The sequence below is a fragment of the Passer domesticus genome, chromosome 2, assembly GCF_036417665.1.
Source record: "Passer domesticus isolate bPasDom1 chromosome 2, bPasDom1.hap1, whole genome shotgun sequence".
Classification (NCBI taxonomy): domain Eukaryota; kingdom Metazoa; phylum Chordata; class Aves; order Passeriformes; family Passeridae; genus Passer; species Passer domesticus.
The window spans coordinates 70,116,667-70,142,589 of record NC_087475.1 but is presented as its reverse complement, the minus strand read 5'-3'; the positions used below and the strand labels follow the sequence as shown (position 1 = coordinate 70,142,589).

Below are 25,923 nucleotides of genomic sequence, written 5' to 3'. Positions count from 1 at the left end.
CTCTGTCTTCCTTCCCTGAATTCTGTTTGGATTTGTTCTGCTAGCAATAGCTTGCTTTTGAAATATGTATCTTATTGGCTGTGTACTTTTGTTGTTCAGTTTGGAGCCATGTCACATTTCCTACATTGAAAAACTTTCTTCTCAGTCTGTCTTCTCCCCTTCTTGAAATGAAACAGCCATTAGTGTTTTCAGGGGTTCAAGCCCACCTAGGTACCACATGCTCTGTTCTCCATGGGTTTGGAATGGGTTGCCATGGGAGATGCTGGCCTGGGGCCAATGCTGAGGGTCCCAGCAGTACAGGGACAGCACAGGAGCACAGGGTGAAAAACTTGACATGGGATCCTGTTTAATGAAAATAATTGTGTGGATAGCATTGGAAATCAAAACCCATTCTCTTTGCCAGCTGATTCAGGTTCATACCTGCTGTGCCAGAGCTCCTCAGTGTCACTCCTGCCAAGCTGCTTTTAAATGTGAGGGATATTTCGGGGCCAGTGGTTTTCCCTTTGTACTCTAAGTGTTTGCTGGAGAACCTCAGCTGCTGCCATTTTGCTGCCAGCAGCTCATTTCAGACCCAGGATTTGATATTGATTAGAATTGATTAACATTTCTATAATGCTTCTTCTTCATGTGGAGCTGAGTGCCATTGAAGCCACTTGACAGCTGGTAATTTACATCCTGAAGGGTAAAAGGTCTTGTCCTGAGGAATCGAAGGGATGACAGTGACTGTTCTGCTCATGGGCTGTGCCTAAGGGTTCTGAAGGAGGGGCTCTGTGCAAAGCAGAGTCCAGTGTCTCTTTGCTGAGGGTCTCGGCAAACTTAGCTCTCATTTGAATAATGGAAAGGTGTGAGCTCCTGGAATGAAGCATTTGTAATGAAAGCAGTGATCCAGTGATGGAGTTTGTGATCTGGTTTTGGAAAGACTGGTGAAAACATTTGTTAGATTTCTTCCCAATTTCTTTCTTTATTTGTATTTCTGATCTCCACAAAAAAACAAAAAAACCCTCTTTGAGGCAACTCCAGAAGCAAAATAGAAAATATAAGGTGCATACACAGAAATCTTTCAAGCTTTACTTGTACTTGCTTTTGTTTCATCAGGCGTATTCAAAGTCACTTGAAAGATTTTTAGTTTTCTTGTGCTCAATTGCTTTATCCAAAAAATATTGGAAATGTCCTATCATTTCTCCCCTTTTTGGAATCTTTCAGAGGACATAGATGTAACTAGCTAGCATTTTCTTTCATTCATTAATTGAAAGCCTGGAAAGTTTTGATCATTAATAAGCATAGCTTTTCTTCCAACTGTTTATATAGCAACCCTACAAGACAGAGGTTAACATTGCTGAAAAACAGTTTTAACCCATTTAATCAAAATTATTTCTTTCCCTCAAGCATAGGTCACTGTTATGGTTGCTATCATTCTCCTTGTTCCTCACTCATCAAGAGGTCTTTCAAATAACTACTGCAGGCAAGGACTGAATTTAAAGGAAATGCAGCAGCCTGTTCTTTGAGGCACTCTCTATGCATTATAAAGGAGAGTTCTAGGGGCTAGACTTAATCAAGTAGTCCATGTGTCTGGGTTTGCCCAAGCAGAAGAGGCATATCCTCTTCTGCTTTGTTGTTCAGGACACCCTGAGTGCTCACAGGTGGTCTCACGTGGCCCCAGTTCCCAGAAGGCTGCTGCCACCACGGCTCTCAGGAGTGGCTGCACACGTGCTTTGGGCACAGGTGCCTGTATATCCATTCTGGATTTCTGAGTGGCTGCAGGGAGCCCTTAATTTCATCCCATAACAGTTCAGGTCCTGTATAACCATTAGTCAAAATTGACCAAGTGCCTGTTCTCCCTGCTCCACTGCCTCCAGGGGCTGTGGGCCCAGGCCAGGTAGGGCATGCTTCCATCTCCATCTGGGCTCCATCTCTTCCCATTCCAAGGCAGCTGCTCCATTTCTGAGCAGCAGTGCTCTGTGCTGCTTGCGCAGGCTCCTCAGCCAAGTCCATAGCTCCCAACTCACCTACCAGGGTCTGAGCTGGTAAGTATCCTACTGCTGATTGCTACTTCTGAGCCACTGCACTGTGTGCCTAAATAAGACATTTTTGAAAGTACTTTGCGTTTAAATGACTTGTCAGTTTTGCTACAGTTTGCTGGTATTATTTGTTGGGCTGGGGTGAGTTCCAGCATATTGCATTTGACTCTTCATACAGAGTATTGCCATACCATTAATAACATTTGCAAACACTCTCTGCTGTTTGGCTGGGCAGTAATGAAAGTGCTGTGATGAGTCTGGACTGGGTGGCAACCAGGGAATCATGAAATTATGCTCACTTTAAAGGACCTGAAAATTCATCCGGGAAGCATATTTGCAGGTGAATGGAATAGCAGCCCATTCCGTTAAATTTGCCTTGGGTTTGGGAATATGTGAAGGTCGTGGTAAGATTCAAATGAAATTATATCAGTCATTCAGGATGTAATAGTTTCCAATACCACATACTCTGCTCAGTACTGCCTATGCAAGTAGAGAGGGAAAAAATAGCCTAAGGGAATGTCCACATTTTCTTAGAGAATCAGACCACTTGTTTTGCACAGGTGTCTGTGTTCTGTGTGTGCACACGTGTAATCCATTACTTGCAGAGCCAGACACACAGCTATTATTCTCTGGGAGAGGCAGAAGCTAAAATCTGCTGTGGACTTATGCTGTGCTGGTCCTTTTTTGACTGACTGACTACTATCTAGGTGGATATATTTTACATCCCCCTTGTATTATAAATATGTCAACTGTAAAGTATATAGGAGGCAGCAATCATAGATAAGATTGTAAAATAGTTTCCATTACACAGTTTCCTGAATTTAGGTGGCCACCATATAGTGAAACATTTGCCTTTCTGGATGAGAAATTCCAAACAAGGCCCATATCCAAAGATGACAACCTGATTTTAGAGGTTTTACAGATTCACTAAACAATATTTTTGAGAGAGGAAAGTGGAAAAAGAAATGTTAGCATTTTTAGTGATTTTTAAGATGCTTCCCGGGGAAGGTGGGAATCATGTGGGAGTTTGAACCTGATGGCCTGATCATGTTTGCAGAACAGGGGATTCAGCATGCTACAGATTTTGGGGAAATTATATTAATGATCATTTGAAAACCAGCTGATCTTTGTACACAGCACAAATCCTCTGAGCCCTGCTGTCGGTCTCCATGGGAGTCAGGTATGCTTGCAAAGTCAGTCAAGTTTTATAATTAGCTGCCTGATCCAGTGCACTACTCCAAGCTGTCTCAGAAAGCTTTCCAACAACTTCAGGGGATGCAAGGTCATGGCAAGCAGACCTTTTACTTGTAGCAGCTCGAGCCCTTGTGCTCCCTGTTGGCCGTAGGGGATGAATGTCCTTAAAGTAAATAAACTCAGCTCCATATAGGGAGTTCAGAAGAGCCTTTGAAGATTGGTCCCCTGTCATCTCAGTGGGGATGTCAGAGCCCTGGAAACTTTTCTGTGGAAAAGTCTCCAAGAAGGCATGCTCTGCCCTTCTCTCCGAGTCTGCTGACACTGCAGGTGCTTGCACAGATCCATGTAACCCCACTGCAGGGAAACTCTATTAAAGTTGCATAGTGGAGCACTCAAAGCCAAATACAAGTCAAGAAAAAGGTTAAATATACAGTTTACTCCCCCCATCCCCTTCCCACCCTGTGTTCGTTCTGTTACTTTTCAGCTGCCTCACTGCAGCACGTTTTTTTGTTTCCCTGGGAAAGCACAAGTGGGTTGGAGGAGAGTGCCCAGGGAAAGCAGAAACACCACTCATGCAAGAAGCTGTGCTGTCCCCAGGGATTGCCCTCAGGATGCACGGGGAGCAGTGCCATTGCATTAATTGGTGTGTGTGCTGGGGGTGCCCTTACCTGCGCTGGAAGAGTTTATTCTGCAAAAGTCTGAGGACTGTGGTGTGGGGCAGGATGGCTGCTGGTGGGGATGGAGCATGGCCAGCATGTCTCTTCCTTACCAGCTGCAGACTTGTCACCTCTGCCTTGTCCCCAGAGCTGGTGTGCATGTCATGAACCTGGGTCAAGACTTACCTGTGCACCTGCAGACTATGGAGACTGCTTTACATAAGTCTCAGAAGCTGGGAGGAAGGACTCTCGCTGTTTGGCTCAGTGTATTAGTGACTGCTGAGAAAAGTGTCTGTCTCCTCTTTTCCTTACAGCCTTGTGAGCGGAAACATTTGGAGAGCTCATTATAGACTTCTCCCAGCTGCCCCTGGGGGGAGATCAGGTGGTATTTGCTTCCTTCAGGGATGGGTTTTCCTGCCCCTTATTTACTGGGGCACATTTCCTGTGAGACCTGTGAGAGGGCTGGGCTTTCCCATAGCTGCTAACGCAGATACGCTGGATGTCCCCACCACAGCAAGGCCCGCAGGCAGGACAGCTGCATTAGTGTGCTAGTAAGAAATAAGCTAATAAGTTATAAGCTAGTAAGTGTCTGAGGAGAGTCCAGAAGTAGCTTATGGACAGCTAACCTGAAGATTCCTGCATGACACCCAGTGTGGTTTAAACCTGCCCTCTGCATCTTCTGACGCTTGATGTGCTGGTGCACATCCATCCTGGTCATCTCTCCTTAGGCAGCAATATGCAGAGTGCTGTGTGTGACCTGGGGACTTGCTCCAGGAGCAGCAGCTGAAGTACTGAAGAGCCCATCAGATGTGTTTCTTCCTTTCACATGGAGTACATGCTGCCTCTCTGGACTAAATGAGGGGATTTGCTGCTGAGAAGCACCCCAGTGCAGGTGGCTGCTGACTCTGCTGGACTCTTTAAGCAGCACTTGCTTTTTGCACTGATGTCAACAGTTGTGCTGTTAAAAACAATAGGAAGTTAAACTCTGCAGATGTATTTTCAGAGTCTGTTTCATATCATACAGATCACACGTCTGTATGGGATACTCAACATTGGCTCCAGCAGAACTTATCCTCTGCATTAGATAGACACCAAATATCCTCTAGGAAGCCTAAGCTAGAGGAAGAGGCATTGCTTATGTTTAATGAAGCCAGTTAGCCTGAAGCAATCCACCTGGCTACAGAAAACAACTTCTATGGGATGCTACTTTTGCTCTTAAAATATTTGGAGGAAAGCTGAAGCATTCCAGTGAGGTTACAGCCAAATGCTTATTTTAGTCACTGGGTGTAAAAACTACAGGGAAGAAAAAATAGATGTTTTTTGCCTTACTTTGAAGAATTTATATCCTTGTTTTAAAAAGAACATCAAAAACTAAAGGTGCAGAAAGGAACCATGGAAATAAGAAAACACAGTTACAAGCACTGAACACCTCAAAGAAAGCCTGAGAGGTGGCTTGATGTCATATATAAACTCAGCCATAAAAGGATAGTGACAGCAAAAGAGTGGTGAAGAAAGGACTGTCAAGGACTAATAGTTGAAAGCTGATACCATTGAAATTCCAAATGGAAGTAAGTCTCCACTTCTATGGCTCAATTAGGGAGCTAATGAATGAAATTTAATAACTCCTCATATACAGAGGTCAGACCAGATAATTGGTTCATTCCTCTGGGCTTAAGTTCTGTGAATCCAAGAACTGATGTACCTTCCATGGTTTCACCAAGGAAAAAATATGTAGTAACTAGCAAATGTGTTTCCTCAACTCTGTACCAATTAGAAAATGTCTTCTGTGGTCTAAATGCAGTTTCAGAGTGTCAGAATTTTAGAGGCATTTTTGCTTCAATTTTTGGTAAAGTTATTCTGAGACCAATTATCTCTGAATTATTACTGTGTTTAATTTGGCAAGCATGCATTGATTTTAAATAGATTTAAGAAAATCTTTGGAAAGTAATATGAATGAAGAATCTTTTAAAAAGCTAACATTTCAGAACTGAGCACTAGTTTTATTCTTTGGAAAGTTAAACAAAATATTTTGCTTTCAGACTGGTATTAATTAGGAGTGATTAAACCAAAGTCAGCCGAGTGACTTTTGTCAGATCGGATGTAAGCAAGTTTGTATTGCAGGCCACCAACAAGGATCATTGTGAAATGTTCTCCTTGTGGGTTTTCTGATTTCAGCTACTTGTTAAGACTGCTTAAATGATTCATGACATATAGCTTATAACTTATCTGATAAATCTGAGCTCTTTTTCTATCAGTGAAAATTTGCAGATTACCTCCAAATGCTGGAAAGGAAGGATTTTCAGTCACTGAGAGTTTGTGGAGTTCACTTTGACTATATGCATTTTGCAGCCTGTGGGCTCGTAGCCAGTGGGTCATGTTCATTACATGTGGCTGCCCCAGGTGGGCTTAGGCATGGCTGTGTTTCCAGCAGGATGAATAGGCGCACCCAGGGAATGAAAGTCCCTTCAGAAAGAGGAGGGAGTAGAGTTCATCTTGTTGGAGTATGCAAGACCAGCTCTGTCCCAGCCCCTGCAGCTGGGCAATTCTTGGATTCGATCAGGGTCTCCTGCCTGTCTTCTGCCCCCTCCATCCCCAGTTTATCCCCTCTGGGACCCTTACCCTGCATATGGAGTCATGGTCACACTGGAGCTCGAACCCTGCTGCCTTTCCTCTGCCCTGCCAGCTGCCCATCCCTGAGCTGGAGTGTGGGGCTTCCTGCTGTGGGAAAGCAAAACGCTAGAGTCTGCTCATGAATGATCTTTTTCTTGCGTGCATACATTCACATGTATATATTCATAGATCCATATGCACTGGTGTCTCCATATGCACAGTTACACATTCATAAGGAGTAATTGGTGACTTTTGGTCTGGGGAGTGCAGGAAAACCCTCTGCTGTGTGACTCTCCTTCTCATAAATGTTCCTCCTGTGTGAGGGGTGGGGGGAAGTGTGTGGGATGAGCGTGCATGCATTCATTGTTATGTACAGGGGGAATTTACATTGCCTGGTGTGTTTGAATTAGTACATTGATGAAAATGTGGTTTTGACTGTTTGGATGGTTACACTGAAGCACTGCGTTTTGTGTTTCTCTTGCCTTAGCCTCTGTGAAGCAATTCTCAGAATAGTCTCAGACTTGGAATGTCTGAATTTAATTACTGTTAACACTAGTGATATTTAGTCCCATTTGGGGGAGGAAAAAACCACAAATTTTCAGGAGCGGAGGTAGCTTGTAAAGATAGCAGCATTGAGAAGCTTGTTAGCTGGTCTGTAGTAATTAAGCTTATTTCCATAGCAACATTATCAGTTTAGCTCCAGAATTTTAAGATTTTTATGTGCCTGGTAATTAGAACTAATATCCTAATTTTAGCAGGGATATTACGTTTTTGTTTGGCAAGAGCCTTGTAACTAGGCAAACTGATTGAAGAGTGAAATAATGTTCTATTTTCCTTGATTTCTCTTTCTTGGATCACTTCATACTGCTTAACCAGCTAAAAGCAGATCACTGCACTCTGCTTTCTCAGTACATAAGACTGAATTTACCATTGAGGAGAAATGTATGTATATCTATATCTATGTAAAATGTGCTTGCAATTATAAAAGCTGGCCTATCTGTGCAGTCCATAGCAAAACGCAAAGTCAGAGCTAAAGTACAGCAATTAAGAATTCCCTTACAGTTCTGGTCCAAATTCCTCCAATATAACATGGCAGTGGCCTGTCTCTCTGAAGAGGGATCTGAATGAGTTGCTGCTGAGTGCAGGAAAGGAGAGTATCCTGCCTGCTCACGAGCAAGCCATGGCATTGTGCAGCTGGGATCTGCAGGGGAAGGAGGCCCCCATCCCATCTTGGTCTCACTTCTCACCGGTGTTCCTTGGTTTTCATGAGGTCTGTGAGCCTTTCCAGGGCAGGGTGCCATTTTTCCACTGAATTTGGTGGAATGACTCCAGTTTATACTATTTGGCCCCATATGACCAGACTTTGCCTATTTCATATAACCAGCCTGGCAGAGTATACTCTTTCATAATTATATACATGTTTGCCTTACAAATTAAAACATAAGTTTTCTACTCACTGATGTTGTCCTTGAAAAGAGTTATGAAAAACCAAGCAGCCTCAGTGTGAGAACTTGGGTTTGTGTCGGCTTGTGTCCTCCATCCTCTAATCCCTCTCAGCTCCTGCAGCATGCTGTATTTGCTCTATTTTCCCAGCCTGGTGGGTGAACATCAGCCCAGGCTGTGGCTGATGTGAGTTAGGTATGTGGGTTCAGACAACAGGCTGTTGCCTCCCTGAGTAGGCAAAATACTCCTCTCTGTCTTCTGTACCTACCCAGCCTCTAATTTTCACAAGACCTGTCAGGACTTCTGCCTCTGAGACCTCTTTCTTCCCTGAACGCAGCTATCAAAGTTGCTTAAAACTAGCCAAGAGGTTCAAGGGTGGCTAAGGAAGGAAGGACTGACAAATGTCATACAATGTGATTTCGTAATCCTCTATTTCCTTAGAAGCAAGGCTAAAAAGTCTGCAGTGCTTCAACAATAAATCCCTGCATCTAGGCAGAGTTCATGAATACCAGTGGGTGGATATCTACCTACTGGCTCAACATGCTTTGGGGGTATTTTTAAAGACTTTTTTTCCCTATAGTCAATTTGTTTTTTCAATTCACTCTTTAAAATAAGGCTAACATTGGAAACACACCACTTTTGAGTGGCACAGCAGGTTCAGCATATGCAGGAGGTATATAGTGGAAAATAGCACTGGAAGACTTGTTCCTGTTGCTAATGAGTTCTGAAGGTAAGAGAACAGTTAATGTATTCATAACAGACTTATACTCAAAGATTTGTAAATAATGTATGGCTTTCTGTGACTGGGAAGCCAGCTACTATAAAGCTTGGACCCAAGTAGAAAATAATTTTGTAGCAGCAAAGGACTTTGGATTTTGCAGATGCAGCAATTCAGCTATAATCCCTCTGGCGGGGAAGAAAAAATTTTTTTGTCAACTTACCATGGAGTATCTGTGGACTTATAATTCCGTTTTTATGGCCTCCTGGTGTTCTATCACAATTTGGCATCTACTTTCCCCCTAAGGAAAATGAAACTCCTTGCAGTATGACCAGTATTTTGCCAACTTGTATCTGTGAAAAAAATACTATTATAAATCTAAATTAAAGACAGCAGAGAAATACACTGTTGGCATATGACCTCCCTGTCAGTGATGGATTTGTGTGTAAATTGGCAGATAGTGACTATTCTTAGGAAATACTAGTGAAACAGACAGACATACTTTGCATGTGAATCGTGGTGGCCTATGGGAGTCTGGAACACTGATTTCTTTTACCATGGATTTAAATGACTGAACTACTGTTAAAAGTATAAAAAAAATCAATGCAAATGCTTTTCTGTAAGATTGCAATAAAAATCAGAATGGCCGCTCAACAAAAGGCAATGGCAAAGGGGACAGCTTATGGACTGGATTCAAGGGAATTGCCTTTATTCCTAGTTAGGCTGTTTTTATAAAGGTAAAATGAAGGTGTGAGCAATGCATTGCTAAACCAAGACCTGTTCTAAAGTCTGAGCATTGATGACAACCTTTCTACATACCATGAAGTTGCACTGCTTAGGCTCCATAAGAACAAAATGACTGGAGTGTGTCCAGAGAACAGCAACGGAGCTGGGGAAGGTTCTGGAACTCAAGTCTCATGAGGAGCAGCTGAGGGAGCTGGGGGTGTTTAGCCTGGAGAAAAGGAGGCTGAGGGTGGGATCTTATCACTCTCTGCAACAGAGGAGACTGTAGCCAAGTGGGGGTCTCTTCTCCCAGTAACAAGTGACAAGACAAGAGGAAAAGGCCTCAAGTTGCACCAGAAGAGGTTTAGACTGAAAATTAGAAGTTGCTTCCTGTAAAGGATTGTTGAGCTTTCGAACAGACAACCTGGGGAAGTGATGGAGTCACCATCCCTGGAGGTATTTAAAATATGTGTAGAGTGGTATTTGGTGACATGGTTTAGTGATGGATTTGGCAAAACTGGGTTAATGGTAGGTCTCGATGATATTAAAGATCTTTTCCATCCCAAACGATCCTTTGATTCCTTTGATTGGCTCAAATAAGGCAATTTTGGCTCTAGGAGGAGAACTGGACAGTTGAAGGTCATGGTAATGAGAGACAAGAGGTGCTGGTTGCCCATTCTGTTGTTGGTAAGTTTGTGTGAGGACACAGCAGCTCTCTGGTGAGTTCAGCCAAGCTGTCTTCACTTGGGAAAGTTTTCCTCCTTGCTGGGAGCCACACTCTTGAAGGAGATGGAGGATTTGAAGCCCCTTGCTATCAGACAAACTATGATCTTTCTTTAAAATTCACTTTGGGCTTTTGGACGTTTGTTACTGCATTGATCTACAGATCCTGTGAGACTGTAGAATGTTATTCAAAGTTCCTAATTATTCTCAGTTTTAGTAGTTCATAGGGAAGCCTTTTGATATATTTTTTTTAATTCCTTTGCAGTTTTTATTAACATACTTTGGGTTTTGAAGACAAAGGTTGAATTAATAGTTGGAGATATATTTTCCTGAGGTGTGTCTTGGCTCCAGGAATGGGGTCAGTACCGAGAACAAAGAGATTTCTTCCCACTGACCTCAAAATTTTGGTAATGACCAGATAATTATTTATGAGGGTATGGCAAAAGAAATTAATTTTATGAGTTAGTTTGGCCCTTTGTTCAGTGACAATTTGAGATCTTGAAGTTGTGTCTAACAGTGCTCATGAGCATAATTTGCAACCCTCAGTTTCAAAAAGATTTTATGAACCATCTATGGACATTTCCTGATTGACAGCAAACAAGAAATTGCACTTCTAAAAATTTTGCTTTCCTAGGAAACTGTATCCAAAGAACCTTTTTTTTCAAGTGCTGGTGGCCTTAGCAGCAACACATAGCTTGTTGAAATTAAAGAACAGCTGAAAAATTATAAATTGTTTATAGTTTCAGCTATTTCAAAAGAAGTGGGTCAAAATGTGCCTTTTTGCTCATGAAACATAGTAATATTTTGCCTTCATGATTAAGATAAATCACCTTGGCCATCTTCCTGTGATAACTACGTATTAGGACTGACATTTAGGTACAAACTGGTGGGAGTCTGGTGTGCTGCATACAAATGAGGAGGCCCTTACACAGAATCATGTCTTTGGCCTCTCTCTGTGTGATTCTTACACCTCATGCATGAAAAAAAATGAGAAAGGGTTTTTTAAGGCTGCAGTATGTTGTGGGATTTATTGTGAGTAGTGAGAACCAGAAAGCCAAAGTGGCCTATCATATTCTGTCTGATAAAGGGATTTGTGTGGCCTGCTGCAAAAGGTAAGTGGAGTAGTGTTTCTGCCTTACTGGATAGTGCATAGCAGCAAATAAAAAGAAGAGTTGTCAGTGTTTCTTTGCTTTAAACTTTATAGGTAGGACATCATAATCTACAATGCAAAATCAAATAAGGTCTTTCCGCAGGAAAGATTCCTATTAACTGGGGATGACTTTGGCTAAGTATGTTTGGGAGACATTTTTTTCTATTCTCTGTGCGCTGATGGAGTGGACGGAGGAGTTAAGTTCTGTTAAATGGGGAAGGTGAAAAGTAAAGGATAGTAAGCGTTTCTGGCCTGAAACAGAGGAATTACGGGAAACTGTGAAAATAATTTCTTTGAAGATTTAATGGCATCTTAGTGACTGGCATTTTCTTATGGTGCCAGGAACAGGATGGTGAACCCCTGGATCAGAGTTAAAATTTAAGAGTAGGCTGTCAGCTGGAAAGAAAAGCTATCCAGGAGGCCCCAAACCTGGGAGAACCTGAACTTGCAGCCATGGGTGCACATGAAAGCTTTACTTTAGTTCTTTTCCCCCCACATTCTTGTGTAAATTCTTACATTTTGTAAGGCTGCCCTGTTCCTTGTTGCAAGGGAACATACCACTGAATACAACAAAGTCTGCTCACAGGTAACCACACAGAAGGCAGAAGGGTTTGCAAATGTCACATTCTGTCTTAGAAGAGGTTGGAGGCATTAACATTGTGAGTTGGTTACATGACTGGAAGAAAGGGAAACTCGGGATCTGCTCAAAGAGTGATAGCAGGAAACCTGCTACAGTTAGGGTACCTGCTAAAGCTAGGGATGTGGTCTGATAACATTTAAACTTCATAGCACATGAGAGCTGTGTTATGACTTAAATGCCGTCTTTCTGTCACCCAAATTAAGTACCTGAATTGAGTGCGTTGTTGCATATGGTTGTTGAGAATGTACCTGATTCCCTTTCTGTTTATTTTAGTTTTAAATATCTTGTGTATGAGACTATTTGGCAGCTCTTTCTTTACAATTCATTGCTGTATTGTTGACTCACTGTCCATGACAAAGTGAAAGGGAGATAAACTGCAACTGGCTCTGTGCTTTTCACCCTACATGATCTCTGAATGCTTGACCATGACCATGACCCACTTCAGACACCACTGCAATATGTACACTGAGTAATTATGCAATAATTGGCTGGGTTGAGACTACAAGTGAAAAGCACCTAATGAGTTTGCAATTCCAGTAAGCCTTTAGCAAAGCAGTACATTGGTAATTCTGTTAGTGTTTGTTTATGGAAGGAGAGCTTCTCACAACAGGTTTGAAAAGCTAAGGAAAGCATTTTCAGACCGCAGTAGTACTCACTTATGGTCATTTAAATTACTACAAAAGATGACTCATCAGGTAGCAGCTTGGCTGGTTTAGTTTTAGAAGTATTATTCAAGAAAGTAGTTGGACTAACCTGGAAAAGATGGGCTAGAGAACAAGGAGGTTTGTCTTCAGCTAACTAGAAAATTATATATTCAAGACTGGAAAGAAATGTAACAGGTAAAACTCTGGTCACTGGTTATTGCTTCAAAGTAATGACACTGATGTTAATAATATCAGTAATGGAGATGGAAAGGGACATCTACTGCCCAGGTATATTTAAGATCTATATTGCTGCAGAACAGTTTTGTTATACTGTCTAATAAAAAGCAGCAGTGCTTAGTTATATCACTTAAATCACTTAGAGGAACTAAAATAGTGATACTCTTCCTTCTAATTATTGAATAAATTTGCATAAAGGAAATAAATGATGGAATCCTGGACTTAAAGGAAGGTAATTTTATTAAATGATAATTTCTTTAATTGTTTCTTTTCTTAGTATTCAGGTGTGATTTTTTTTTATAGCTGACAATAAAAAAGATATATGGAAATCAAACCAATTATTAAAGAAAGTATAGTATGTAGAAGTAGTGGCTTGCTCTTTGATTCAATAGATATATTTACATTCAAATAATTTATGAAGACAAGTGCATTCAGAGAAGTTCTAAAAACTTTGTCTTTTTCGATTCACATCACAATAGGGCTTCCATTAGTAGTGTACCCACATTCCAGAATTCACATATTTTCCGGTAAAAATACATGAAGTAATGTTAACAGTGCAGCAGGCAAGAGTTCTGTGAAACTATCTCACAGAAGAAAGTGTAGAGGTGATAATTTAGTTTTTTTCCTGTTTTGTAATTTGGCTACTGCCTTTTTGTCTGCTTTCTTAGCTGGGTTTTGTAGCAGCTGATGCCAGTATGAGAAAGGATGTGCATAGGGAGCCAGAGCAAGAAGTTCTCTTTGGTCGTCTGACCATGAGTCACAGAATATTGTCAAGTTTGAAGGGACCCACGAGGATCATTGAGTCCAGCTCCTGGCCCTGCACAGCACCATCCCCAAGAGTCACATCATGTGCCTGAGAGTTCAAACACTTCTTGAGCTCTGTCAGGCTGGTGCTGTGACCTCTTCCCTGGGGAGCCTGTGCCAGTGCCCAGCCACTCTCTGGGTGAAGAACCTTCTTCCAGTATCCAGCCTAAACCTCCTGTGACACAACTTCAGGCCATTCCCTCCAGTCCTGTCACTAGCACCACAGAGCAGAGATCAGTGCCTGCCCTTCTCTTCCCCTCTCGAGGAAGTTGCTGAAGGCAATGAGATCTCCCCTCAGTCACCTCTGCTCCAGGCTGAACAGACCAAGTGACCTCAGCAGGTCCTCAAGAGATTTCCTCTCCAGACCCTCCACCATCTTCATTGCCCTCCTTTGGACACTCTCTAATAAGTTAGTCTCTTTCTAAAATTTCCTGTTTCAGATATCTTCAGACTTCAGCAATGTGCTGAAAGAGGGAGGGGAAACAAAAACAGATGAATGCTGTCAGACTTGCCATTACATTCAGAGGACTCTTATTGAATTAATTTGAAGTCCATGCATTGATCAGTCCTTAGTTTGGATGACTGGCACTGTGTTGTAAATAGTGGTGAAAACTGCTGAGGAGGTTGTCTAACCTTTTCTTGTAATGGCAACATCAATCACTCCATGATTAACATGCTCACAGGCACTTTTTTCATCTTCTGCTATAGCCTTTCTTCCAGTAAAAAAACTGGATTTACAGCTGAGTGCTGAAGGAAGAGTCTTCTCTGAAAGAGGCTCTGCGAAAGCCCATGGAAAAACATAATTTGTCATGTGTCACCTGGAATAATGAAGCACAGAGAGATACCCTCCTCATACCTCAGAATCAATAGCTTTTTAAATATAAATGGAAATATATAACTGACAATGAGGATTGTTTTTCCATTGAATACCTGTAATCAAATTATATAGTAACTTTGATTTATAATTTTTATTTTTTTTTCTGGATGGGGAGAGATCAGTCTAATCACATTTTCACAGCCCAGATCACATTCTTCTGGGATATCGGTCAAATATGTGCTTCCTCGCACCCCTGTCTTGAGCATGAATATCTGTTTAGCAAGATTCAGAAAAAGTATGTAGTAAAAAAATCTAACTGCAAATAGTAAGATAAAGAGAGAAAACATCTAACTGCATACTAAAATATAACTTTTCATTTGTTAAATTTTCAGAATTCTCTTTTGAGGAAATAGTCAATTTTCATCACTACTTGTGATGAAACAAATGAGTAACAACAAATGAGTAAAGAAAAGTATACCCAACAGTGTAAGAGGTTACTTTATTTATTGTGCTCTTAGAATATTTTATAAGTATTTAATCTAATATTGTTTTTCCTGTGTACTGTTCTAAGAGAGATTATACAAAGATTTTCATGGCCACTAGAATTTCCAAAGCATGTGTAATTCTCCCATCAAAACAATTCTGAGAAATTAGAAAGTGTTATTTACCTACACCCTCTATATCGCACATCACTTAAGCTGTCAACAGGTCTTACAGATTGCATCCTTTAGTGTTTTGGAGTCACTCATCCTCTGAGCTGAAAATTTCATTTTCTCTGACTTTTAAAGCCCAGAACTTCATCCTGCCACAGAAGCACTGCATCCATGTTTGAAAGCTGCTCACAGAGTGTTCAGTTCTCCCAGCACTGCATTGGCCCAAAGCTTGTGCTGAAGTGCAAGCTGCAACTCAGACAATGAAATAAATATAAAATCTATGTTAGAAAATAGAAATTAATAGAAAAGGTAGTTCAAATGTGTAAAAACTGGTGCTTGTGTAAAAAAAAAACATACTGGCATTTTAATAGTTATTTTATAATTCAAAGAACTTTCCTATTGACCTGGAGTGAATTTTTTTTCCCATTTTGATATCTTTTGAAGGCTTCTGATGAACAGAGCAAGAGTCTTCCCCAAGGAGCATCTTCAGCAGAAACCAAATAGTAAGTAATACAGGAGGTGTGCACCTTGCAGACAGCAACTCAATTCCACATAGTCTAGTGGGTACCTCCAGAAATTGCACTTCCTTATTATTGTAAAGTAGCATAAGATACCAGTTTATGTGCAGCCCATGCTTTGTTTCTGGACTTGCACTGGTAGGGCAGTAATCCATATTTTTCAGCAAGCTTTCTGTGTCCTCCGCTCTTTGTCAGATGTACAAATTAAAAACAGATTGTAAAATAGAAATAGTTTTAAACATCTAAATGTTCTTACCCCACTTCAGCCAACTGGCTTTAGGTGATTAATATTAGTAATTTCACAAGAAACAAACAGTTGTATTGAAATTGAAACTAGGGGTCTGTTATAAACCAAATTCTGATCCCACACCTAACTTCCCATGAGGGTAGGCTCATCTTTCTGGAGGTTCATGTGCTGCAACTCAGCAGTGAATAAGGGATTTCTGGGAATGCAAGGAAAACAAATGAGTAAAAGTGTGAAAGCTTACCTATTTCACAGTCAGAAAGTCTCAGTCTGGGGTGTTTGTTCTAATTCTGAAAGAGCTGGACTAGACATCCCTTGTGTGATTTGTCTTTGGGGACTTTCTTTGGGCTGTGATTGTTTTTTGGGAAATAATGGGTCACTTGCAGATATGTGCAGTAGGCTCGTCACTTAAAATGCAGAGGGGAGACAATTAATTAGATTTTTTTGAAGCTTGGCTATAAAAGTTTGTCCTACTTTGCGACTAACACTTTAGGCAAATTATTTAGAACACTTGTGTATTAATTAGAAGCTGTAGATGTGATCATATTTCTTATCTTTTTGACAGCATGTGTTATGAGCAATGCAGAAAGGATGGTAACTTAGCAAATTGGTTGTGTACTAAAAGTTGGCAAGGTCACTGAGGAAATTCAGTGGTTGGTAGGTATCAGAAATGTTCAGGGTCTTGGGGCAATGGAATGTCTTCATGTATAAAATAAGCCAAAATTCATGGTATGTGTGAGAAGGACGTAGTAGGCATGAAGCCTTTACACCTGCCATTCTTTTTTCTCTTTTGAAGTTCAAATTTTAGATGAGGTTTTGCACATTAGGAGATAATTGCTTCCCAGTTTTGATAATTACTTTATATACCAATTCTTCCAGTCATTAGACACAAATTGCAGTACTTTGCAAACAGAAGATCTGATTTATTGTCTGACCTGACTAGTAATGAAGCATTTAACTGTATCTGGCCTAATTCCCTGCTGTGTAAGCATATGTGGCAACTTAGAAGTGAATGGCAATACATGGGATTGTAGTACTGATAAGTTTGGCCCATTATCAATAAAACACAACAAATAAATAGGTTTTGTGCTTGTAAATTATTTGAATATTCAGACCAGGACCTGCTGATAAGCAATTATAAGGAAATCTTTCCTCTGACACAAGAAATGTCAGATTTTTCCAAGAAAACCAAATTATTCTTATTGTCAAAACAAAAAATGTTGCATTAGAGGGCATTCTATTAAATAGATACAACACTCAAAATGATGCATGATCCTTTATCAACTCCAGTGCTGTTAAAACACAAAAGTTATGCATCCCCTCTGAGTGCAGACCTTGGGATAGTTGAAGGAATGTGTGATGCATTGTCCTGCCTTAGGCTGAATCCTCTGTGGAGATGGCTCCTGCTCTCTATTCACTACATGCAGAGAGCTAAAATGATTAACTTGGACTAGACAACTAAGTTTTGGATTGCTAAAATTAACTAAGTCATATCCACAGCCGCTATCTTTATCTTCAGTGTATCTTTTTCTATTTTGTTTTTAATTTCATGTCTCTCCACTCTCCCATTTTCTTTGTCTTCTGCAGTTTTTCTCTAAATCCATCATCCCACATCATACAAGTTATTTCCTTTAATTTAACCATGATCTCTGATGCTGGAATGGCAAATGGGATTCTGTGATACTTCTGCTCCACTCTATTTGCTGAAACATTGATTTTCTTAAAGCATTTAAGTACTGAAAAAATCAATAGGGCTATATACAAGTAATATAAAGGCATCTTGGTAACTTATGGTGAAAGAGCCAATTGACAGAGTTTCATGTCATTCAGTGAGAGGGAAACCTGTGGTTTCTAGCTGAGGGCAAATGATAGCACAATTCTCTCACACCCTGTGTTCCACACCTGCCCATCAGGGGTAACCACAGCCCAACAAGCTACAAGAAGACGGGGAACGATCTGGAGAAAATAGTGTGAGTATCCCACCAAATATAATAGGGGCTCCTGGTTCCCAGAAATGCCACTGTTTTCTTGGCTGACTCATGCCATGAGGAACATTACTGGGAGCTCCCTCCTCAGAAGGTCCAGCAGCAACATCTCTTCCTTAGACCGATTATCCCTTCTCATTTCTGCCTGGCTTGTTACAGGAGGGATGTATCTGCCCAAGTCTGGTGTTAGGGACCTGCTGTGAACTGGGATGGTCTCTGCCCCCTATCAGGTGTTGGAGGGGATTTTGGCATTATATATAGCCTTCCTCCAGGTGTGTGTCCCCACCACTGCCTCCAGCTGCTCAGCTCCTTGTGGACAAACCTTCAAACCCTCACAAATGACATCAGGTGAAAAGGAAGTCAGGGCTGCCACCATCTGAATGTGAAGGCAAACCCACAAGCCCAGCAGTGTTTTTGACCAGCGGCTCCGCTGCCACTGTCAAAATGCGTTACGAATGAATGGCCACATATTTCACAGATGTAATGCAATAGGGCTCAAGCTCCAAGGCCAGAAATATCTAAGTGTAAAGATAACTGATGTTTGCAGAGATACCTTAAACATTTGTCTCCTGGTGCATGTAATGGGATTTTTCCATCTGTTTGCCACATAGCTGAGGAATGCAAAAGCTACAGTATGGGAAGATTATAATCAGATTTATTTGTTTTTCAATTACTGCTGGGTATATTTTATTTCTGAGACTGGGAAAAGATCCAGCATTTTTAGGCTGAATGTGGATAATACAGGTTGCAATTTTATCCTCAAAATGTTGGAGTGCTTATTTTTCCTGTGTTTGACATTGTATAATCACAGATATTGTAATTATAGGTATTCATTTTTTGTGAAGAAATGTGGCTAGTGTAACAACATGCTTTAAATAGCTGTCTTTTTCAGTGAGAAAGAAACATTTGGCAGTATCCCATTCTGCCATTTAATTGAGCCATGTGAAATATGTGAGCAGAGAGAAGAATAGGAAGTCTTAAACCCTAGAACATACAAATCAGACATGTGTCTGGCATGTCCCAATCCTGGTATTAGTGCACAAGTTTTTTCTGCTGTGTTAGAAATGCTGTAGTGAAATAGGAGAAATTGCTAGGAGGAATGGCTAGGACTGTGAGGGAGGTGTGGTGTAATGCAAGCAAGCACAGCAGGTACCTACCAGTCACCTCAGTGAATGTGACCAAGCCCCCAGTGGTAGGACCTAAGAATGTATGTGCTGCTGGAATTCTCTTCCCACAAAGGTGCATCATTAGAGATCACTGGAAGTGAAATGAAAACCTTTCCAAAGTGTGTTTCAGAGTGGAGATAGAGAAGAGACAATTGCTTGATTTGTATTTCCTTGTTGGGAAGAGTTCTTTTAAGAGACAGTATTTTTTTTGTCTGTGCAAAGATATGGATGCATATGAACCTCACAATGTAAACAAGTTGTCAGATTTCACTCCCTTAGTACTTGCAGTTCATTGCTTTAGGCTGTGAATGCCTGAGAGGATAAGTTACAGAGGTTTGCCTTCTTGTAACGTGTTCTGTTTGCCAATCTTAAATCTGCTTTTTCTTCTATACCTAAAATAATAAATTTGGTATAGGAAGGCCAGTCAGTGGTGTTATATTAAGCATGGAGGCATCCGAAAGCAGTCCAGATGAGCTCTGTCAGGTATGCACTTCTGTGTGCTTCCCTCAAGGATAACGATATTTTCCTCCAGAAAACATTAAATTATTAGCTTCACTGATGCAATTTCCTGTGTTACACTGTAGGATTTTGACACTGTAGGATTTTTGACATTTTCATTTTCAGATGCATAATCCAAGTAATATTCTGTGCAAGATGGTCTGCAAATAGTCCAGCATCCAGTAAAGGATAGCCTCTGTGCAAACATGGTATGAAACATCTAGAATAAACTGATGGGGAGAGCCAGATTGTGGATCCTTTCATAGCATGGGATTTTGTTCCTGCAAAGGGCTTTCCAAATAGGTTTCATGAACTTGTACTATGAACTACTTTGTGATCTCCTTCATGCATGTGCTTGCTGTGTCATTTTTGTCTTACCCTGGGACAAGGCCTCAAGCCCAGTGCTGGAGGGAAAAGCTTTCCCTAAAGACTCAGTAACTCCCAGCTTAGGAAGATACATTGCTGCTGGAATACACCAGGCAGAAATGAGAGGACGTAGTTTGGGTAGGAGATGTTGCTATTGGAATTCCTGGCGGTCCTCCTAGGACCTCCAGTGCTGTTCCCTGGAGCCTGACTCCATCAAGGAAACAGTGGCATTTCTGGGAACAAGGAGCCCCTGCTGTTTATTGGGATATTCCCACTGTATGCCCATTGTGTCTGCTCTTGGTTGAGTTCCTGTGTCAGACAGTCTTCCAGAGCCACAACAGCCATCCTGCCCTTTGCTCCAACACATCTTCTGTCTTCTGGCAAAGCCTAGTAGCCAATCCACCCCCTTTGGAGGTCTCGCCACTGGAGTCTGCATTGCTTCTTTTACATTGATGGAGTTGTCTTAGCAACAGCAAGAAGTTTAGGGCAGTGTAAGGTGTGACCTGTGTTCAGTGCAGTGCAGAATTCACAAGGCCATACAAATGTTTTATGAGAATAATTTCTTTTCCCTTCCTTCAACAGATTGTCATGTTCTTCTTTTAGCAGCTGAACTTCATTTTGTTATTTGTGGCCCATTGGTACTGCTTCTAGGAAGGACTGACAAAACCATTACTGAAATTGTTCACTTACAGTTATAGACAGTATCCAAAGGACCTGCTGTTTTGTTGAACTGCACAGCTCAGGAGATTTTCTAGCCTCACACTGATTGTGGGTTGCTATGCTAGCAACAGCAGCATGTGACAGTAGAAGTGCCACTGCACAGTACCAAGTGCAATCATCACTGTGGCATCAGAAATTAAAACCAGCTGAGAAAATAGGGAGATTTGCTCCTGAACTTGCCAGCATGGAGGTTTCCTGGTTGGCATCATAGCATATGTGGAAATTTGGTTGGGATGGCTCATTCAGTCCAGGACCACCTAGGTGTCCATTCCTCCTGCTTTCTGGTACAGCTGATTTTTGGGGCATGGTTCACAGCCAGTTTGGCCAGGAGAAATATAATAAAAGTTAAAAGTTCTGCTATTGTGCCTCACTAGCGAGATGTAATTAACCAGCAGGGAGTTATGGTTCTGGAGAAAAATTTCTGTCTGTTCCTACGGGAGAAGCAATATGACTTCCTGAGGGATTTCATTCTGTTATTCTGTGAAGATGGTGCCTCTGATCTCTAATCAGCAGCAGAAGTGGAAGGACAGAGCATGGTCAGAGTAGATTAAATCTCCATGGCTTCCAGTTGCTGTAATAGCTTTTTTAGCTGCTAATATCTTGATTGAAATGTGATTTTCTTTCTTTTTTTTTTTTCTATGTAACACTCATATATTGGGCATATTTGGATCCAAGAAGGACAAAAATTACATGCAAGACACGAACCCCCTCTGCCAAGCCATAAGCTGCAGAGGACAAGGACATAAATGAAAGTGTCAGACAGGTGTCTCTTAGGTCCATTTTCCATAGGCTAATGCCTGAAATACTTACCCTTTTACCATTAATATTTCCTAGAAAGATATCCCCTGGACACATCACCTACTGCAGAGAAATTTGGCTTCACAGCCAAAGGAGCCAGGCCTGTGCTCAGTGCAGGACCAAAGCTGGGTTTTTGGTCGTCCAGTGGAGGGCACAGCTTGTTGCTTTCAGCCCCTTTTTTCGGAAGGGTGTTCAGTGTGCCAGCCTCTCTGCTTCCAGGGAAGCAGACACTGGGACTTTCCTCAGCTGGGCCCTTGGATGCTGCTGGCTTTAAACTGCCTGGAACAGCAGAGCTGTTTCTTATAGTGCTTCTCATTGGAAGAACTGAATCATTCTGGATTTCATGTGCAGGTGGTTTTCCTTCTGGGGGCTTACTCAGCACAGAGAAGGAAAATTGGCTAAAGAGTTTTACTTCAGTTTACAGTCATCCTTTCAAGTGGTATTCAGCCTCTCCAAGGTGCGAGTTATAGATGTTTATTTGTTTAGAGAAAGCCTTGACTGAAATATAATTAAAATTGTATGAACATTTGTATTACTCTTACAGAGTATAAATTTAGATAAAGTTTTTCATGAAAGTTTGTCTGGATTTTAACCAAATAATCTGTCAATGTTTGAAGTTATAAAGGTATATTCATATAGGTAAATAAATTTGTTACCTACCTTTCATTTGTGATATTCAGTAGATGACAAAAAATAAACTGAAATAAAAAGGAAAATAAGTTTATAGAAAATGGAGAAGGTAGGCTGGCAGGTATATTAGTGGTGAGCAAAGAAAATTGGAAGACAGGCTGAAAAGTAATGACATGCTGTTTGTTTTTTTATGGACACTCATTATTTCTGCAGGGAACATCTGCTCTGCAAGGGTTCTTTGCAGCAGCTCACCAGCAGAGGTGAATAACCCCAGATTACCTCATCTTCAATCCATATTATACCTCATCCACATTTCAATTAATGCTGGCTCCTTCTGTTTTCAAATTTAAATACAATTCTGAGGTTTCTGGTTGAAGTCCCTCTCCTCTATCCCAAGAGGAGAAATAATTTTGGAGACACATTCATATATATGACGGTTTTTATCTCAGATAAATACTTCTGTTACTAAGTTACTGTTTTAACCACTATGGACAGAGGTAGTTTAGCCAACAACCTTGTGCATATTTACCTGCAACGTAGATGTCTGAGTTCAGATGAATCCAGCCCTGAAGTATCTGTTGACTGTGATTTGTGACACCTATCTCAGAAAATCTTGAAAAGCTTCCCAGGTCTTACTTGTGTATCTCAGTATCTGGAAAATTTCATCCCGTTATCTTTATATGTTTACTTATGGAGAGGCAAGGTCTTGGCATGCTGAGCATGTTAAAGGTTTTCTCCAAGTTTACATAAGATATTCCTTTTGTTTGCTGTGTGAATTGTTCTTTATATGAAGACACTCAGACCCATGTAATACCAGCACACCTAGCTGTGAAAATACCAGAAACACTGTCTTTGATATATTCAAGGGGGTTGAAACAATCACTCAAAAATATGAAAATGACTTACCCCAGTGAAAGATACTGTGCTTGACTTTCCTTTTAGTTACACTGGTGAAAATTGAGAGTTGCTGGTGTCAATTATGTTTTGTCTGGCTTAATGGAGATAACAATCAGGTCCCTTGGCTTCTAATCAAGTTTGATATTACCCTGGTGAGTTGTTCTAATCCCTTAAATGGCACCATGTGGTAAGAAATCAATTGTGTTATGAAAATTGCTCAGCTTTTCAGTTGTGCTAGTGTAGTTTGGTCTAATTGCCTAATTTTACCTTCTCAATAAAGAAATTATTCAGGATTCTTTATTGTACCACATCTCCATATTTGTAATTCTCATTATAAAAAAGAATGACAAATATTTTTGGTCAAAGTTGTTTGTCTTAACAAAAACTTGTAGCTGTCTTCTATTCTTTGTGCACAAATGATTGGGTAAGTTTTTTTTGGGTTTTTTGGGTTTTTTTCTGAATATAACCCCTTGCCAGTGCAGATAGTGCTGGTTATTTCTGCTGTTGCATGTGTGGGCTTCTGCATGTGAAATTTATGTATTACTGAGATTTAGTTCTACAAGTGCTGCTGTGCACAGAAAGGGTGGATATGTTCTTCTCAGAACCAAATATATCTAGAATACAGTTTTGAATACTATAGATTCTGTAGTGGAACAAAACAATGCAAATAAGCACACTTACATCTGTACAACTGGTTTGAGTTTGCTGTTAGAGTTACCTAGGTACAAATTTTTATCATTTGGGAATATCTTGTCTCTTGTAGTTGCTTTGACTCTGGCTTTAAAACCAAACCAGTAGATAGAGTTTGTTCATGTGTATGCTTGGTCATCCTGTGGCCAAGGTGAAGAGATATTTTTGTCTATTTTCTGAAGACAAAACATTATGAATCATTGAACATTTGCTTTGTGCTTGGAGTAGTCTCCACTGTGCAGAAAAGCCTTGGAGCACTGTGAGAGGGATTGCTTGTGTAAGACATGGAAGGTAACTATGGCATTTAGAGGCACCACAAAGTGAAAAAAATTCAACAGCTTGGTTTCTTAAAAGCCATGTAGCCATGTTACCTTGCAAATGACCTGTTCTACTTTTTGCTCTGCTGGTGTGTCACAACAGACCACCATGCTACAGCACTAAAATGCGGTAATGTGTTACTGTTTAGGATATAAGATATGCTTGCAGGACTTGTGGAGTTGTTAAGAACAAGGCAAGCAAGAAGCATAAGCAAAAGCCAGTTGTGATCATGTGTGTAATAATAAAAAATACATGATTTGCCTCACTGGGGAAACCCTTGTGCACAGGTCTGAGTGTAGGTATTTTCTGAAGCAATCAAAATTATTGGCATCACAGACTGTTTGCCCTTCTGGCTAAGTTCATGCTTCATGAAACCTGTCAAATTGTAACATCAAAACAGTGACATTTCATGGACTCAGAAAAATATTTTGGGATTGTTCCTCTAAGGAACAACTCTTCAGAGAACTAGACCTGATAGTGGAGTATTAGAATGAGTAGTAACTGATAATATTCATGCCCAATGTACTTCTTATGCGTTGATCAAATTATTATCTGCTTGTGTTATATATTTTGTTTCCTTTCTTTTTTTTTTTTTTTTTTTTTTTCCAATGAGGAAAAAATATGGACTAACGATTCTTCAAAATCGTAAATTTATTATAATTTTTTTATTATGGTGAAGATTAAAAGAGCAGAACAAAGAGAAGGTGTTTTATATAAAGTAACAGTTGATTTTCCTCTGCTTGCCCATAAAATACCTCTTTATCCCAGCCTTCCCTGAATATCATGCTTTATTTTCCAGAGAAGATATTCTATGCTTGGGGCACATTTCCTTAAATCTTTGCAAACCACTGATGCCCAGAATATGTTCTGCTTAGCATAATCACATTAATTCCAGTTTTCACAGACATATTGTTCCACCCTCCACATCTCTTAATCGCTAATCCCACCTCCATGAAGAGCTTGTTTGGGAGAAGCATGCCATAAAAGATGAAATTAAATTGTTCCGGAACCAGTTTCTGAATATCACATGGAAGTTTATACTCTTAGCAACACTGACATCAATGTGCCTTTACTTCGAAAAAAAGTCTAGACATAAAGAAAAACCTGTGCTTTTTTAAAGTTTGCAACTTTGGCAACTCAGGGACTAGGCTTTTTCTCGGTGCTGTCTCATCCTAATCACTACTGGGGAAGTGGAGCGTTTGATTGATCGGGCTGGAATATGTTCCACTGGTAGCTCATCAGCTCAGTCCTGGACATGGATTATTCCTATTGCTGAGCACGCATGATACTTTGAGACTGGAAGATCCACATGTTTTTAAAATGCTGTTATATGTTTATATTCATGCTTGCCAATCCTAAGACTTCCCTTTACTATTGTTTTTTGAGAAGGAAGCAAAAATGAAGGAGTATGAATGATGAAGAAAAAGGGAGAAACAAACAAGTGAAACACTGGCATAGCCAAGCTGGGACTGTTAAAAGTGGGAGATTAGTATTTATAATAATAAGGAGGCACTGTGTAAGTGTAGACTGGAAAAGGCCTTCAGTATTGAGTATTTCAGTGAGAGCTATCTCCTCTGCTTTAGGATACTGCCTCCAGGTAAAGAATTAATAAAATATTAACTTGACAATAACTTCTTCTCCTGGATGTAATTGTTCATTATCTGAAATATAGTCCAAAGAACTTAATAAAAAAGAAAATATCATTATTAAAATTGTCTTCCTGAGATGATTGCACATGGAAGAATTATCTAAGGATCATTTAATCTTGATTGTGTGTCATTCTGTGTATCAAATTACATCAGATTTATTCCACAAGTAGTGATTCTTCAGGACCATCTGACTGGCAAAAGCTTATTCTAGCCAAGAGGCAATGCAACTGTGTAAATAATCAATTTCATGGGTATAATTATTCAATCAATCAGCAGAAGGGGAGTAAAAGTTCTCGATGTGCTGGTCACAGTACATCTCTCTAACCTGGGATGTTTTCCATTGTGTGACGGTGACATTTGAAGCTGTATGGGGCAACTTATTTATCTGTGCAGAGTCAGACCCAGCCAACAGTG

General features: G+C 40.5%; 1 protein-coding gene across 13 annotated transcripts in view; it reads left to right on the top strand.

The window, feature by feature from the left end:
• Window positions 1–25,923, top strand: part of MTUS2 (microtubule associated scaffold protein 2) — a 265,387-nt gene that overhangs the window by 44,863 nt on the left and 194,601 nt on the right. For 6 of the 13 annotated variants that reach the window (XM_064409103.1, XM_064409104.1, XM_064409100.1 and 3 more), the window contains one exon: window positions 15,475–15,533. The exons of the other annotated variants lie outside the window; for them this stretch is intronic. The gene's annotated coding sequence lies outside the window, so the exon portion shown is untranslated. The remainder of the gene's footprint in view (window positions 1–15,474; window positions 15,534–25,923) is intronic. 13 annotated transcript variants of the gene reach the window in all.